The sequence below is a fragment of the Chrysemys picta genome, chromosome 1, assembly GCF_011386835.1.
Source record: "Chrysemys picta bellii isolate R12L10 chromosome 1, ASM1138683v2, whole genome shotgun sequence".
In the NCBI taxonomy this organism is placed as follows: domain Eukaryota; kingdom Metazoa; phylum Chordata; order Testudines; family Emydidae; genus Chrysemys; species Chrysemys picta.
In genome coordinates this window covers 301,095,112-301,111,092 of record NC_088791.1, presented here as the reverse complement: position 1 = coordinate 301,111,092, position 15,981 = coordinate 301,095,112, and positions in this window count along the sequence as shown.

Genomic DNA, 15,981 nt, shown 5'->3' with positions numbered 1-15,981 from the left:
CTTGTGTGCCCTCAGGGTCTGGGAGCATGCCTTGGGTGAGTTTGGGGGTTACTGGTTCCAGGTCCAGGGTGATAAACATATCCTGGCTGTTGGGGAAACTGGTTTCTCCACTTCCTTGCTGTGAGCTATCTTCATTGACTTCATCATCTTCCTCGTACCCCGAACCCGCTTCCCTGTTGCGTGATTCTCCATTGATGGAGTCAAAGCACAGGGTTGGAGTAGTGGTGGCTGCACCCCTTAGCATGGCATGCAGCTCTGCGTAGAAGCGGTATGTTTGCTGCTCTGCCCCGGACCTTCCGGTTTGCCTCTCTGACTTTGTGGTAGGCTTGCCTTAGCTCCTTAATTTTCACGCGGCACTGCTGTGCGTCCCTGTTATGGCCTCTGTCCTTCATGGCCTTTGAGACTTTTTCTAATATTTTGCCATTTCGTTTACTGCTAAGGAGTTCAGCTAGCACTGATTCGTCTCCCCATATGGCGAGCAGATCCCATACCTCCCGTTCTGTCCATGCTGGAGCTCTTTTGCGATCCTGGGACTCCATCACGGTTACCTGTGCTGATGAGCTCTGCGTGGTCACCTGTGCTCTCCACGCTGGGCAAACAGGAAATGAAATTCAAAAGTTCGCGGGGCTTTTCCTGTCTACCTGGTCAGTGCATCTGAGTTGAGAGTGCTATCCAGAGCGGTCACAATGAAGCACTGTGGGATAGCTCCCGGAGGCCAATAACGTCGAATTCCATCCACACTACCCCAAATCCGACCCGTAAAGGCCGATTTCAGCGCTAATCCCCTCGTCGGAGGTGGAGTAAAGAAACTGGTTTAAAGGGCCCTTTAAGTCGAAAAAAAGGGCTTCGTCATGTGGACGTGTCCAGGCTTAATTCGATTTAACGCTGCTAAATTCGACCTAAACTCATAGTGTAGATCAGGCCTCAGAGAATCACAGAAATCAGAGATGGAAGAAAATGTTTTAATGTAGTAGAATCATCAGGAACCTGTAAAAAGCAACAGAGGGTCCTGTGGCACCTTTAAGACTAACAGAAGTATTGGGAGCATAAGCTTTCGTGGGTAAGAACCTCATTGCTTGCATCTGAAGAAGTGAGGTTCTTACCCACGAAAGCTTATGCTCCCAATACTTCTGTTAGTCTTAAAGGTGCCACAGGACCCTCTGTTGCTTTTTACAAATTCAGACTAACATGGCTACCTCTCTGATACTTGTCATCAGGAACCTGTGCACCATTATTCCCTGCAACAGAACCAACTCTGCATAAGGAATGACTGGGAGGGCTTCTTTGTGAACCCATTTTCCAGAGGTCTGTGAAGGATGGGCTTGTGTTTAGTATGCAAATCAAGGACTGAGTTGAAATTAAACTGCCTAGCCCTGGCAGAAGCAGCAGAAATTGCAAAGGGCTCACAAAAATCAAATCAAGTTGTGTTTTGCATCAGCAGCAACTAATAAAATTGTAGTTTATTTTACTACAAACTCTTCTCTGGCTTGGCTAAAAGGTTAAACTATTATTTGCCTTTCTGACAAAAATAACTGCTTTTGAACTATCTAAATACAATCGGTAGCTTGCAAACTTTATTCACCCTCATAAAATCAGATCAAACTGTGTCTTGCAGCAGCAGATGCTTCTGCTAAGTTTGCAAGGCACTAAAATTTGCTACGCAACCTGCTCTGGGTTGGCTGGAAAATTAAATAACTGCTTGCCTCTCTGGCAAAGATAACGATCTATGAATTTATCAGAGAACTAACTAACAGACAACACATTCAAAGGGAGGATCAGCAATGCACCTCTTTCTGGCCCCAACCTTTTCTCCCATAGCATTATTTGTGTGGCTGATGTTGACTGGGCTCATTTCTTCTCTTCTTACTGACAGCTCAGTTCTGTCCTTCCATTCAGCCTCTACTTCTAGCTCCACCTACCCTGGGGCAACTCAGTTCCCTTTTGTCCACTCAAGCAGGACCACCCTCCTCTGTGGCACACAGCCTGCCCCCACACCCTGTTGTCCATGTCTGATGAGCAGGAAACCAGACACTCTCACTTGGCTAGATATCACTTTCATTTGTCCAGAGCTTCTGGGCCACTGGATTTTTCCCAGTTGCCTGAGACTGTCACTTTCCTGGAGTCTGATATTAATTGTCTCTGTGTATGGCTCCAAGATTATCTAGAATATTTGTTGCTGTATCACATTGCCCACTATCATCCCTAAGTCTTTTTCGGCATTCTGTTTTTCAGGTTTGCCCTCCAGTCAGTATATATATATATATATATATATATATATATATATATATGTCAGGTTATTTCTGCTGGGGTGTACAAGACTGTATTTTTTCATTTATTTTCTGCCAACATTCTAACCATTCATTATAGTTCTCTTTGTATTATGATGCATGTAGGCACATGTAATTTATACAGTATTCCTAGGCCAATCTTTTTTTTTTTTTTTTTTTGGTCAGGCATGGTTTAATTGTGTGAGCACAGTCCTGGGAGCCAGGCATTCTTAAGTTATGTCCCAGCTTTGATAATTATATCTACCATGGCTTTGACAAGTTATTTCTGTTCTCTACTTCATCTGTAAAACAAATGTAATGCAGTGCCTCTGGCTGGGTCGTCATCAGTGGGGACTGAACCTGGGACCTACTGGACCTCAAAGCATCTCTACTGTCTGAGCTAAAAGACACAGCTCTATTAACTGTGCCTATAGTAGGTTCATCAGCCTCTTTGTGTGGCCCAGCTATCACTAAATTGAATCAGTGTAACATGAGGTGGGCATGGGTTACATACAAATATTGACACTTACATGCCTTGCAGGTATAGTGTGGAGCTCAATGAGATATTGTTTGTAGTGTTTTGAAGAGGAAAAGTGCTACATATTGTGATTGTCTTTACAATGGCAACATTTACATACAATTGTGGTATCCGAGATACCACAGTTATTTTCTAATATATGGCAAAGCTGTACTATCTCAGACACCACTGTAGGCAAATACTGATTATTTGACAACAACCAGTAAATAGTCTGTGCTAAATGTTATCATCAGTGTTGATTTTCTTTCTGTGCCTGCATTATTGGAATTGTGTCCCATCTTTTCCTAGACACTCAGGAACTCATGTCACACTTTGAGTGAGAGGAACATGTGGCTGCTGAACAACTCTTGTTGCCAACCAGTTTCAGGTTAGTACTACCAAGATGTGCTTGAAATCCCAGATAACAAGGTGAATGAGTCTTGTCCCTAAACGTTGTCAAAGGTACAGACAACCATTGTTTGCATGTTTACTTTTGGCCAGAAGAAAGATCTGCAGCCACCCCAGTTTACTGATGTATTCAATGTGCGAGAACGCACACAGTTAATTTGCTTGTCACATGGACCTATACAGAGTCTTACACAGGCATATACCCTAGAGCACAGTTACTAGGAATATGTGAATATCCAGGAACTGGGTTCTGCCTAACTCTGGCACTTACATGGCCTCCATTACTGTAGTATCTGAGCATTCACAATATTATATATCCCCTCCCCCATGCAAAGAAAAACTGCTGTGAGGTAGAGAAGTGCCTTTGTCTCCATTTTACAGCTGGGGACCTGAAGCACAGAGAGACTAAATGACTCATCCAAGGTCACACAAGAAGTCTGTGGCAATACACAAGATGAAGCCTAAATCTCCCAAGTTCCAGCCTGGCACCATAAGTACTGCATCAATTTATTGAGAGGCATGGACACACTGAACCAAATTCTTCTTTACTTAACCAGCACTGACTCATTGACATCAGTTGGTTGATTCATAACAGTGAGGGCAAAATTTGGCCAATTGGCTTTATTCACTGACCATCTACAGAAATTTTAATGGCTAGCCTTCCATAGTATTCCACACAAAAAACTATACTCAGAGAACATTCAAATGACATGGTTGTTTAGCCCTTTGGGGCAGGGACAATCTTTTGGTTATGTGTTTATACAGCATTTAGCACAATGAGGCCTCTAACCATTACCACAGTACAAATAATAATGATAACATATAAGCATTCAAGAGTGAGGAAAGGCTACACACGTTGGGGATGATGGACACAACTAAGTTCTATCTCATCTACTGTGTTTATTGTTGTCGTATCTAAGTACTGCATGTGGATTAAAAACACACTAGGCCTGATTCTCTGGACTACTTTGCTCCCTTTACACCACTCTGGAGGTGCAAATGGAGTGAAAGCAGCTGGATCTCCTCTCCTGGGGATTTCCCAGCATGTCCTAGTGGGCATAGAGTCACAATATAGGCTGGAAGACGTTGGAAAGGGGGCATGGCCAGACCATACTGTGCTCCAGCAATCCCAAAATAGTAGGCTTGTTTTGAGGATCTTTTCTAGATGACATACATTAGAGCATCTTGAGGGTTATTCTAATCTATGCTGGGACTCTTATAATTGGTCAGAGAATCAGAAAGCTGTAACTAGCTCCCTGACTCCTCTTCCCTTTCTTGGGTGCCAGGCCTTTCATCTGAGCATAAGAAAAAGTCTTGGCCCTGCTCTGGTGTTTGAGCTAATTGTCCAGAATAGGGGGTAATAGATATGCTAGGGATACTCTGAATGCATCCAAGCAAAAAGTTCTGAGCGAATGAGAATTACAGTCTCCTGTGGGTATATAACACACATTTATTGAAATGTGATTTGTAGTCAGGGAACTTGGGTATTTTTAAGGCAAGTTTATTGCTGGAGGTAATAGAAATGGCATAAATCTGCTGCTTGCTGATGCTCCGAGACAGTAAGACCATAAGCAATTGTTACTGAGAGTGTTTCACTAATCATATGAAATCTAGGTCTTAAACAAATACCATAAAACCAGGGGAGGATGTAGCCTCCCAATTCAATGGGTGCACTATACTAAACTGCCATGGGGGCAGCGGCCACCTGCAGCAGCACTCTCCACCCCGGCACCACAACCCTAATCCCAGCCTGGTGTGGGGAGGAGGCGCCGGAGGAAGCAGGAGTTGGAGAGTGAGCCCACCCCGCACTCATCCCGCAATGATGGCTCCTGTCCCACGGCGCTGGGCCCAGCTCCTCACTCTGGGCATTGTAACCGGTGCACGGGGTCACAGCATCACCCAGGTTTGGCGTGGCCACCCTCTGTCATGACAACATCCAGTGGGAAGCTGGGCCCAGTGCCGCGGGACAGGAGCCTCCACTGCGGGATGAGAACAGGGCAGACTCACTTTCTAGGCCCACCTTTCCCCTCATGTCCTCCTCTCCACACCAGGCTGGGAAAAGTGCACATTTGCCAGTTTTACACCTGCAGTTTCATGATTTCTATGGGCGCAACTGAACCCATACTGGACTCGCCCTGGCATAAAACTCAAGTTTCACACAGATTCTAGAGCTTCTTTTGCTTATTTCTACATTCACCAGTCTCCCTTTCATGCCATTAGTAAGACTTATAAATAGGGCCCTACCAAATTCACAGTGTTGTAATTATAGGGGTCCTGACCCAAAAAGGAATGGGGGGAGTTACAAGGTTATTGTAGGGGGGTTGCAGAACTGCTACCCTTACTTCTGTGCTGCCTTCAGAGCTGGGCAACTGGAGAGCAGCAGCTTCTGGCCAGGAGCCCAGCTCTGAAGGCAGAGCCGCTGCCAGCAGCAGTGCAGAAGGAAGGATGGCCTGGTATGATATTGCCACCCTTACTTCTGTGCTGCCACCTGTAGAGCTGGGCGCCCTGCCAACAGCCACCGCTCTCTGGCTGCCCAGCTCTGAAGGCAGTGCAGAAGTAAGGGTGGCAATACCGTGACCCCCCTAAAATAACCTTGCAACCCCCCTGCAACTCCCTTTTGGGTCAGGACCCCCAATTTGAGAAACGCTGGTCTCCTATCTGTACAGTATAGGGTAAAAGCACACAAGACCAGATTTCACAGGGGGAGACCACATTTCACGGTCTCCGATGCATTTTTCATGGCTGTGAATTTGCTAGGGCCCTACTCATAAACGCTTCAAAAGTGGGCATAAGTGAAGTGTTTGCCCATTACTGCCATAGAAAAGAGGTTTGGGCAGATTGTGATATCCTCTGCAAATATCCTTTTGAGGTTAGCCCCAGAGTAATTAAAGATACCTGTTCCAGGAAAGGGAAACTATCTTAGACGAAGGAAACCTGCAACGTGGAACAGCAAGTTTGTTTTTTATCCCCATTGGCAATGAGAAAAAGCAGTAATTGCTCTGAACACTTGCAGACCATTGCAAGTGTCCCCCATGTAATAAGAGAGATAAGTAAACATTAATTTCTGGTGGCCCATGGTCATCATACATACTGACCCATATTGTCTCACTGTTTCCTTGTACTTCCCTGTCTGTGTGAATCCATCTGTTGTGTCTTGTTTTAGACTTAAATAGTAAGCTCTCTGGGGCAGGGACCAGCTTTTTATTCTGTGTTTGTATAGCACCCCAGAAGGTAAAACACAATGATTAAGTTATTGGATCTGCAGCCCACATTTTCTTTTGATTCATTAGAAAAATTAAAAACTTTAGATGGAGGGCGGGCAAAAGGGGACGATATACAATAGCTCTGCTTTTATTTTTGTGGCAGCCATCTTCCTGCTTTTCTTTCATCTGTGGCAGCCTCCATGCTGGCGTGTCTGCTCATAATGACCTTGTACCTTCTCCTGTAGCATTCTGTATACACAGAACAACCTGCCAGAATCCATCTGCAAGGCCACTACCCTGTCCTTCAAATTTCCATCTCAAAATCGCCCTTGATACCCATGGTTGACTGCCTAATGATCATGACTAAGCAGGTGGCTTCTGACAGATCCATTAAAATCTCCTGTTCACTTATTTGTAAATTTAAAAAAACAGAAGGCTGTAAATTATGCTCACAGTTAATCTATGCAGCCCTGTGTTCCTGGTGTTCTTATTACCGTCCCCTTGTCATTCCCTTCTCCCCACCCTCTCTCCTTCTGTTCTTCAGCCACTTGTCAGATCTTATCTTAAGCTTATCTTAAGCTCTATGGGCCAGGGACCATATTTTATATATATGTATATATATTTGTACATGCCCAGAACAACAGGACCCTGATCAAGACCTCTGGGTGCTACTATAATAAACATAATATATAATAATAACTAGAGGTGGTTGGAAAATGGCCATGCTATTGTGCAAAAAATAATCAATTTTTGTCCTTAGGTTCTGAAAACTAAGGAGTTTTCATGTATTCAACATAGTCCCTGAAGTTTTTTTAATGAAAATTTTCAATTTTAAAACTGTTCAGGTCTACTGTTTTGGGGTGGAGGGGAGTTATTTTCCCCTCCATTACTTTCTCTTTGTTCTTCCCCATTTTTTTCTCCTCTTCTTTTTTCTCTTTTTCCACTTTGTCACTACAAAGAGCTGTGGGGCAAGGAGGGGAGAAGGAAGGGAAATTGGAATCCCAACATTTTTTTGGTTTCAGGTTTTGTCTAAAGAAATGGAAAATACTGAAAACTGCAAACACTTTTATTTTCAAAAACAATGACAAACATCTACTCAGGGCCGGATTAACTCTCCTGTTGGTCTGGGGCTATTAGATTGTGTGGGGCTCCTGGAGGTTTGGAGTGGGCTCAGGGCTGGGGCTGGGGATTGGGGTGTGGGAGGGGGTGCAGCTCCAGCTGGGGGGGTGGGGACAGGGATGGGACAGGGGGTTGGGGTGCAGGTGCAGGTGCCGGGTCTGGAAGGGAGTTTGGGTGCAGGAGGGGGCTCCAGGCTGGAGTATGGGGTTGGAGTGCAGGGAGGTGTGTGGGGTGCAGGCTCCGGTCAGGAGGCGCTTACCTCGGGCGGCTCCTGGTTGGCAGCGCAGCACGGCTAAGGCAGGATCCCTGCCTGCCCAGGCTATGCACTGCTCTGCTCCCCGAAGGGACCGGCATCTCCAGCCCCTGGGCAGAGAAGCCAGGCCATGTTGCATGGTGCATGCTGCCTGTGCCCGCAGGCGCCGCCCCCGCAGCTCCCATTGGCCTCAATGTGCAGAGATTCTCTGAACGCTCCTCGCCTAGTGGCTGCAGGGGCACATCAGCGAGCTGGCGCTCGCAGCTCCAGCCACAGGTGGGGTGCCGAGACTCGGACTGGTGTCCAGCCTGCAGCGCAGAGACTTGCCGTGGGCTGGATGAAGAGAAGCAGTGGGCCGCATCTGGCCCGTGGGCCTGCGGGGCCCCACTGAGCCCAAGGCCCTGGGCTGCAGCCCCTAAAGTCCCTGCATTAATCCAGCCTGTGCATCTACTACTGCACTTGCCCTCCCTTACACACACACACACACACACACACACACACAACTGATTAATGCCTCCCTTCTGTGCACAGCATCAATGCCAATACAGAGCCAGGATTTTACATAATCACTGTTAGCACATACACTTCATGACATTGTCCTGCCTCAGAAATTCTCACAACTACACAAAGGCCCATGTCTCCTCCAACAAGCAAACCCAATCTTTTCTTTTTCAGTTCCTCAGAAGTAACAAAGAGGCCCTTATCTTCAATTTCAACTTGGCAAGTTCCAGAGCGAGACAAAAATCCTTATCTAAAAGCATACTTGTGTTTTGGTTGTAATACTTTTATTGTTATGAATTTGTTATATTGCGGGTTGTGCCTAGAGAACCCAGTCAGGGGTTGGGGCTCCATTGTGCTAGGCACTGTACACACATATAACAAAGAGCTTGTTTCCTTTTAAACCTTTCTAATGTTGACTGGATGCTCATGAAAGGGGACAAAGAGAGAGCAATGGAGAATGAAGTCTTCTGTTCATCTATAGACAAGGTACTGTACAAGCATCAGCAGTGTAAGATTTCCCCTTCTTGCTCCAACACTAAGTCTCAACAGGGCCGCCCCGGGGGGGGCGAGGGGGGGCAAGCGGGGCAATTTGCCCCAGGCCCCGCAGGGGCCCCCACGAGAATATAGTATTCTATAGTATTGCAACGTTTTTTATGGAAGGGGCCCCCAAAATTGCTTTGCCCCAGGCCCCCTGAATCCTCTGGGCGGCCCTGAGTCTCAATCCTCAAAGTAGGGCCCTGTACTAGGTTTCTGGATCCCTGTATGAAGTCAGATGTGCAGATCCCAAGGTAGACTTCCATAACGCATGCACCTAGGGGGATGATTGGATAGTTAAGTTAGAGGCATTGATATTAGGGCTGTTGATACATCGCAGTTAACTCACGCGATTAACTCAAAAAAATTAATTGCAATTAAAAATGAATCGTGATTAATCGCAGTTTTAGCTGTTAAACAATAGAATACCAATTGAAATTTATTAAATATTTTTGGATTTTTTCTACATTTTCAAATATATTTATTTCAGTTACAACACAGAATATGAAGTGTGCACTGCTCACTTTATATTATTATTTTTGATGATCACTTTTACCATGCAAATATTTGTAATCAAAAGAAATAGTATTTTTCAATTCACCTTATACAAGTACCATAGTGCAATCTCTTTATTGTGAAAGCGCAATTTACAAAGGTAGATTTTTTTGTTACATAACTGCACTCAAACACAAAACAATGCAAAACTTTAGAGCCTACACGTCCCCTCAGTCCTACTTCTCGTTCAACCAATCGCTAAGACAAACAAGTTTGTTTACATTTAAGGGAGATAATGCTGCCCGCTTCTTATTTATGTCACCAGAAAGTGAGAACAGGAGTTCGCGTGGGTCTTTTGTAGCCAGCATGGCAAGGTATTTATGTACCAGATATGCTAAATATTCATATGCCCTTTCATGCTTTGGCTACCATTCCAGAGGACATGCTTTCATGCTGATGATGCTCATTAAAAAAACAATGCGTTAATTAAATTTGTGACTGAACCCCTTGGGAGAGAATTGTACGTCTCCAGCTCTATTTTACCTGCATTCTGCCATATATTTCATGTTATAGTAGTCTCAGATGATGACCCAGCACATGTTGTTCATTTTAAGAACACTTTTGCTGCAGATTTGACAAAACGCAAAGAAGGTACCAATGTAAGATTTCTAAAGATAGCTTCAGCAAGACCCAAGATTTAAGAATCTGAAGTGCCGTCCAAAATCTTAGAGAGATGAGGTATGGAGGATGCCTTCAGAAATCTTAAAAGAGAGCAATATTCTAATGTGGAAACTATAGAACCCAAACCACTAAAAAAGAAAATCAATCTTCTGCTGGTGGCATCTGACTCAGATGATGAAAATGAACATGGGTCAGTCCGCACTGCTTTGGATTGTTATTGAGCAGAACTTATCATCAGTATGGACACATGTCCCCTGGAATGGTAGTTCAAGCATGAAGGGACATATGAATCTTTAGCACATCTGGCATGTAAATATCTTGCAACGCCAGCTAAACAATGCCATGCGAACGCCTGCTCTCACTTTCAGGTGACATTGTGAACAAGAAGCGGGCAGCATTATCTCTTTTAAATGTAAACAAACTTGTTTGTCTGAGCGATTGGCTGAACAAGAAATAGGATTGAGTGCACTTGTAGGCTCTAAACTTTTATATTGTTTTATTTTTGAATGCAGTTATTTTTTGTACATAATTCTACATTTGTAAGTTCAACATTCATGATAAAGAGACTGCACTACAGTATTTGTATGAGGTGAATTGAAAAATGCTATTTCTTTTGTTTCTACAGTGCAAATATTTGTAATAAAAATAAATATAAAGTGAGCACTGTACACTTTGTATTCTGTTATAATTGAAATCAATATATTTGAAAATGTAGAAAACATCCAAAAATATTTAAATAAATGGTATTCTATTTTTAACAGTGCAATTAATCACATGATTAATTGCAATAATTTTTTTTAATCGTGCGATTAATTGTGATTAATTTTTTTAATCACTTGACAGCCCTAATTGATACCAAGGTTTTGTTTTCTCATGAAAAATGGAAGGCACTTAATCCCCCACGTAATGTATGCCAGTGCCTGAAGCAGACACTACTATTTCTAGAATACAAATGTAAGTAGTGGAGTGTGCACATATATGTGTGTGTGTGTGTGTGTGTGTGTGTGTGTGTGTGTGTGTGTTTGTTGAGTGAAATGCAGGCCCCAGTGTAGTCAATGGGAAAACTCCCATTGACACCAATTTACCATTGACTTCAATGGAGTCAGGATTTCATCCCCTGTGCATCTATTCACATGCGTGTGTATCTCTCAGAATACTTTAAAATGTAATTTTACATACTCTAAACTCTCTCGCCTCTTTTTTTCAGGACCCTGTGCATTCTGAGCCTTCCCTTCCCCGGCATTTCCCTTCAGAGTGCACCTCCTACTTACTCACTAATCACTTTGTAGACATTTGTTAAGTGTCATTCTGCTGTCCTCCTGCTCTCTGTTAAAGAGAGTACCTGGGAACATCATCCCCATGACAAAGGACAGGCTTGGGTTCTCTTGGCTTCCACCCCTCACTCCTTCTTTTAGTCTGTGCTGTGCTGCTGCTTCCAACCCTCACAATCCTTCCCCCTCCCCCGACCCCCCCCCCTCGTGTTGGAAAAGTTTTTCATTCCCACCAGGAGCCTGTGGCTGCCCTGTTCCCCACTCCATGTTATCAGGAGACTTTGGGAGCACAGACAGGCTAACAAAATAGACTTCTGGCCAAACTCTCTGCCATTTGAAATCAATGGAACTAAAGCAATTTACATCGGAAGAGAATATGGCCCTGTTGGCCTTCAGGTCTCAAAAAGCCAAGAACCAACTGGCTGAAAGGATGGGGGACAATGACACCTCCTCCCACCTGCTACTGAAAAAGATCAGAGAAGTAGCTTTGTGAAGCTCTGTCTGTCTCTTGTGACTGTTCTCCATGGAGTGGGGGGCAGGGTCACCGTTCTTCCTTTAGTGATCCCTACTCAGAATGATCAAGTGGTGAGTGCTCCTGCCTGTGATAGGATTTGCATAGCTTCCCTTCTGCATCAAACTCCTAACATTGGGACAATATTGTGGTGTGGTAAACAACAATGGATTCTGCAGAGAAATTAAAAACCCAATCATACCAGACAATTCTCTCCACTTGTCTTTATCACTTTCTCTTCATTTTCCAGTCCCTGAGATTTCTCTTGTTTACATTCTTCTTTTCTTAATCTTCTAGCCAATTTAGCTCCCAGTTATACTAAGTAGCTTTTAAGTGAAAAATGAAAACTTTGATCTAGCTCCAATTTACTGCTTTCAAAGACATGCAACATGATTTATTTATATTTACTGTATGCATGATATTTGGTTCTCATTACCTCCTTTAGGAAATGAAAGGGTTAAATAAATCAGACAGCCCCAGTGAATCTATTCTAGCCTAGTGTGTTGCTGGGAATTTGGACCGGGGCCATGACATGTCTTTGAAGCTCTCAGTGCTTTTATATTTTGTTTTCTCTAATAGCCTAGTTAACACAAAGCACATTTCCTTCAGAGCCCCTAGTCAACTCCACATTTCACTTGGCTTCTATTTGATTCCCAGACTGTTTCTAATTGATTTCCATTAATAAGGTGCAAGTGTGTTTTTTCAGATGTAAAAAGAAACAAGTGATATGAAACATGTAAAGTTTCTTTGGATTCCAGTCCAAATGTTTAATTCCTTTTAGCCTATTCCCTATAGGGATTCCTGGGGGGATTGCACCATCATTTGGTCTGAAGTTTTTCTTCTGAGTCCGCATTTCTTCAATTAAAACTCTGGCAGCAAAGTGAACTTTGTTGCCTTTCACATAGCAGTCAGTTTACTTTGAAAACACTCAACAGTTATACTGTGAACTGAAATTATACCATATTTTGCATTCTATGTTCTCCCCTTTCTGTAAATCTTTTTCCGAGCTTAGGCCGTGCTGTTTTTCTGATATTTGCAGTCACTGAATCTTAATTTTATTTCTGATTGTTCAAATTTTCTTGTAACTGCCCAGAGGGGAGAAATCATAAAGGAGACATGATTAAAAATGCAGAGCCTCTCCAGGATCCATCCAAACTATGAAAGATGATGCTGTAAAGAGACCCGTTTAAGTATTGTATCATATTACTGGCTAATTACAGATTTTTAAGCTCCTATGCACTTCTACGCTTTAAAAATTATCTGAAGCATAAATGCTCATGGCTTGATTCTTCAATGCCTTGCACCTTGAGTTGTCATTTCCCGCGTTCTGACGTGGCAGCACATTGCATCCACGCTGCTCAAGTGTAAATGAGGACATACGGGACATGACACAGTTGAATCAGGCTCAGCTCGGGGAAATAAATTTTGATACCATTGTTTTTGTTTGGTTGGTTTTAGTTTCATGAAATCCTAATGCTACATTCGCTAGGGCTGGCTTCAGCTGGGTAAGGTTGTAGGAGTCCTTTGATAACCATGACAGGATTGTCCTTATCTTAATCTGTCCTACTATGTTCCGCAAGCCTAGTTTACGCAAGAATTGAAAAGTCTCAATTTATTCCCAGCAGTACAACAGTGTGTATTTGTATTTTAATGTTGCATCAATTCCCCATAGCCTCATGGTGCACTAATGAAATATCATGTGAAGATGCAAACATCACGGATTATAGATTAGTTTTTGGGGGGTTGGACAAATCCAGAGGCTGACCCTGAATACTGCACAGTGTCTCCAAATCTCACCAAGCCCTTCTCGGAGCCAGATCAATAAGGGCTTGATCCTACATGCATACCGATTGCCTTTAACACCCACTGACGCTAACAGGCATTGAAAGCACTGAGCAGCACATAGGAAGTCCTCGGCACCTGCCAGCATCAGGCACTAAATGCAGATAGCCTAAGAGAGAGGCAATGCCACAAATCCTATTGAGGACTAATCTAAGCTTATCTCCAACATATTTTTTAGTTAATAGGAAGTGGGCTATCGATAAGAGGTGGCGTCTCTGTTTATTGAAGGGGTTCAGCTGGAGTGAACGAGCCAGGCTAGGAATCTAACACTGAGCTGTGTCCTTTCCATAGCAAGTCATGAGCTGGACGAGATACAGAGGATTTTTCGCACCTCCCCCCCCCCCCAACGCAATATGTTCCACCTGCCTTTTTGTTTATCCTGCAATGACCTTGTACCAACAATAGACACTCTCAGGATCATGGGCTTGGTTATTGTAACTCCCACTCAGTAGGGCTTCAAGCCGTTCTTCTCTGTTCATGCAGCAGAATGTTTGCTCACTGGAGCAGACTGATTATGAGTTAGGACAGTTTGTTTTTAAAGCCCCCAATACAGTAGGGCCTGGCTATATTACGGACCCCCTACTCGAGCTCCCTCCTGGTTGGTATCTGTTCTCTGAAAAAACCACCTCCATTTTAGAGACCCGCCGTTACCCCTATAGAAAGCATCCCCATTTTTTGAGCCACCGGCATCTTTATGAGAAGGGTACATGCAACATCTCTGGTCGCTTTACATTATAATCAAACTTCTTTCCATTTTGCTTTAGGGAATAAGCTGATCCCCAAATGAAGTCAGAAAAAATGTCCATGTTATAGTACACAAGAGTAGTCTACAAATTTAGGTGCTATGGGAGCTCTGTGTCATCCCCGAAGCATCTGACACTGGCAAGAGCTGGAACTATGAATGGAATACCAGACTAGTCTTTGACCATTAGTCTGTTCTGGAATGGCTGTACCAATGTTTCGCAATATATATACCCAAGAGAACTCAGCTCAGGGAGGTGTTCAGAGAGGTATGCTCTCCTTACTACCTAATTATCAAATAGCACTGATGCTGAGACATAAAGAGGTCTCCAGACTTGGGGTCAGTGATTCAACTAAAATTCTGAAGGGCTAAAAATAAACTCTCCATTCCTAAGCAATGTATCTGTGCAATTTGTTTATATAGGAAGTATGATATATAGCAGGTCTGTTAAATAGATAGAAATTACTCATCTCTGAAAGCTAACAAGCGAACTGAGATATTAGCTAGTATTTTTATGCAATGGGAGCTCTGTCTGGCAAACCATGTGATCATTTTTAAACCCTCAGTACAAAATTGTACCAATAACTCATCTGTTTAGTTCATTCACATTCTTAACCATGAATTAAAAAAATATGAGAATCTTTAATTGTCTGTATCATTCTTCTTAATGAGTATGTTCTGGAGTACCATAATGATGATATAGGTTTATGAAATACACATCCATCTTCCCTTAATAAGAGAGAAGGAGAAGATAACAGTAATATTGGTTAATTATTGCATGCCGTTTCATGGTGGAAAAATTGACTCACAGAGAATTACGACCTCTTTGTGAATGCACTGTGCAATACCTACAAGAGGTATATACCTCGAGGATGTAGAACTGAGCACATACCAGGGTTCAGTCCCATGCTAGCAGCCGAATATAAAAAATACCAACAAATGTTCCAGAGACCATTTTTTGGAAGGTGACAGAAATAGAAAGAATTGATTGAAGAAATAGATGTGATCCACACTAGTAAGAAAGCATGGCTGACCATTCGCGAGTTGAATAATGACCCAAAGAAAGTAGAGCAACACCACAAGTCAGGTGGCACACCAATTTCTGCTCTATGGGAAAGCTCTGAACAAGCAGCTTAAAATATGAATTAGACAATAAACTGATCTGGAAGAAAATCATTTCAGCATGCCATAGACATTAGATGAACTCAGTGCTAGAATAAATCACTTGAAGAATGGCAAAGCAGCCGGACTCACTGATATAAGCACAGAGCAGATTAAGCATTTTGGTCCTGCAACCAAGTTAACCAAATTATGCCTTTTTAACAATTACTCATCAACCCTTAGAATACCTAAATTATGGTGATAAGCTCATGTAATAGCTCTATTGAAGCCTGGAAAGGATGCCTCTGACTCAAAGAACTTCAGCCCAGTATCACTTGTATGCCACCTTTTATAAATGCCTCATTTTCAATTGCCTCTCACCTCATATTGAACAGCATCTAAACAAGCTGGATTTAGAGCAGGCAAGTCCTCTACTGGCCAAATATTAAATATCACCCAGCATATAGAAGATGGATTCGAGAGAGGGATGATAACAGGTGCTGTGTTCGTAGATCTATCAGTGGCACACGATACAG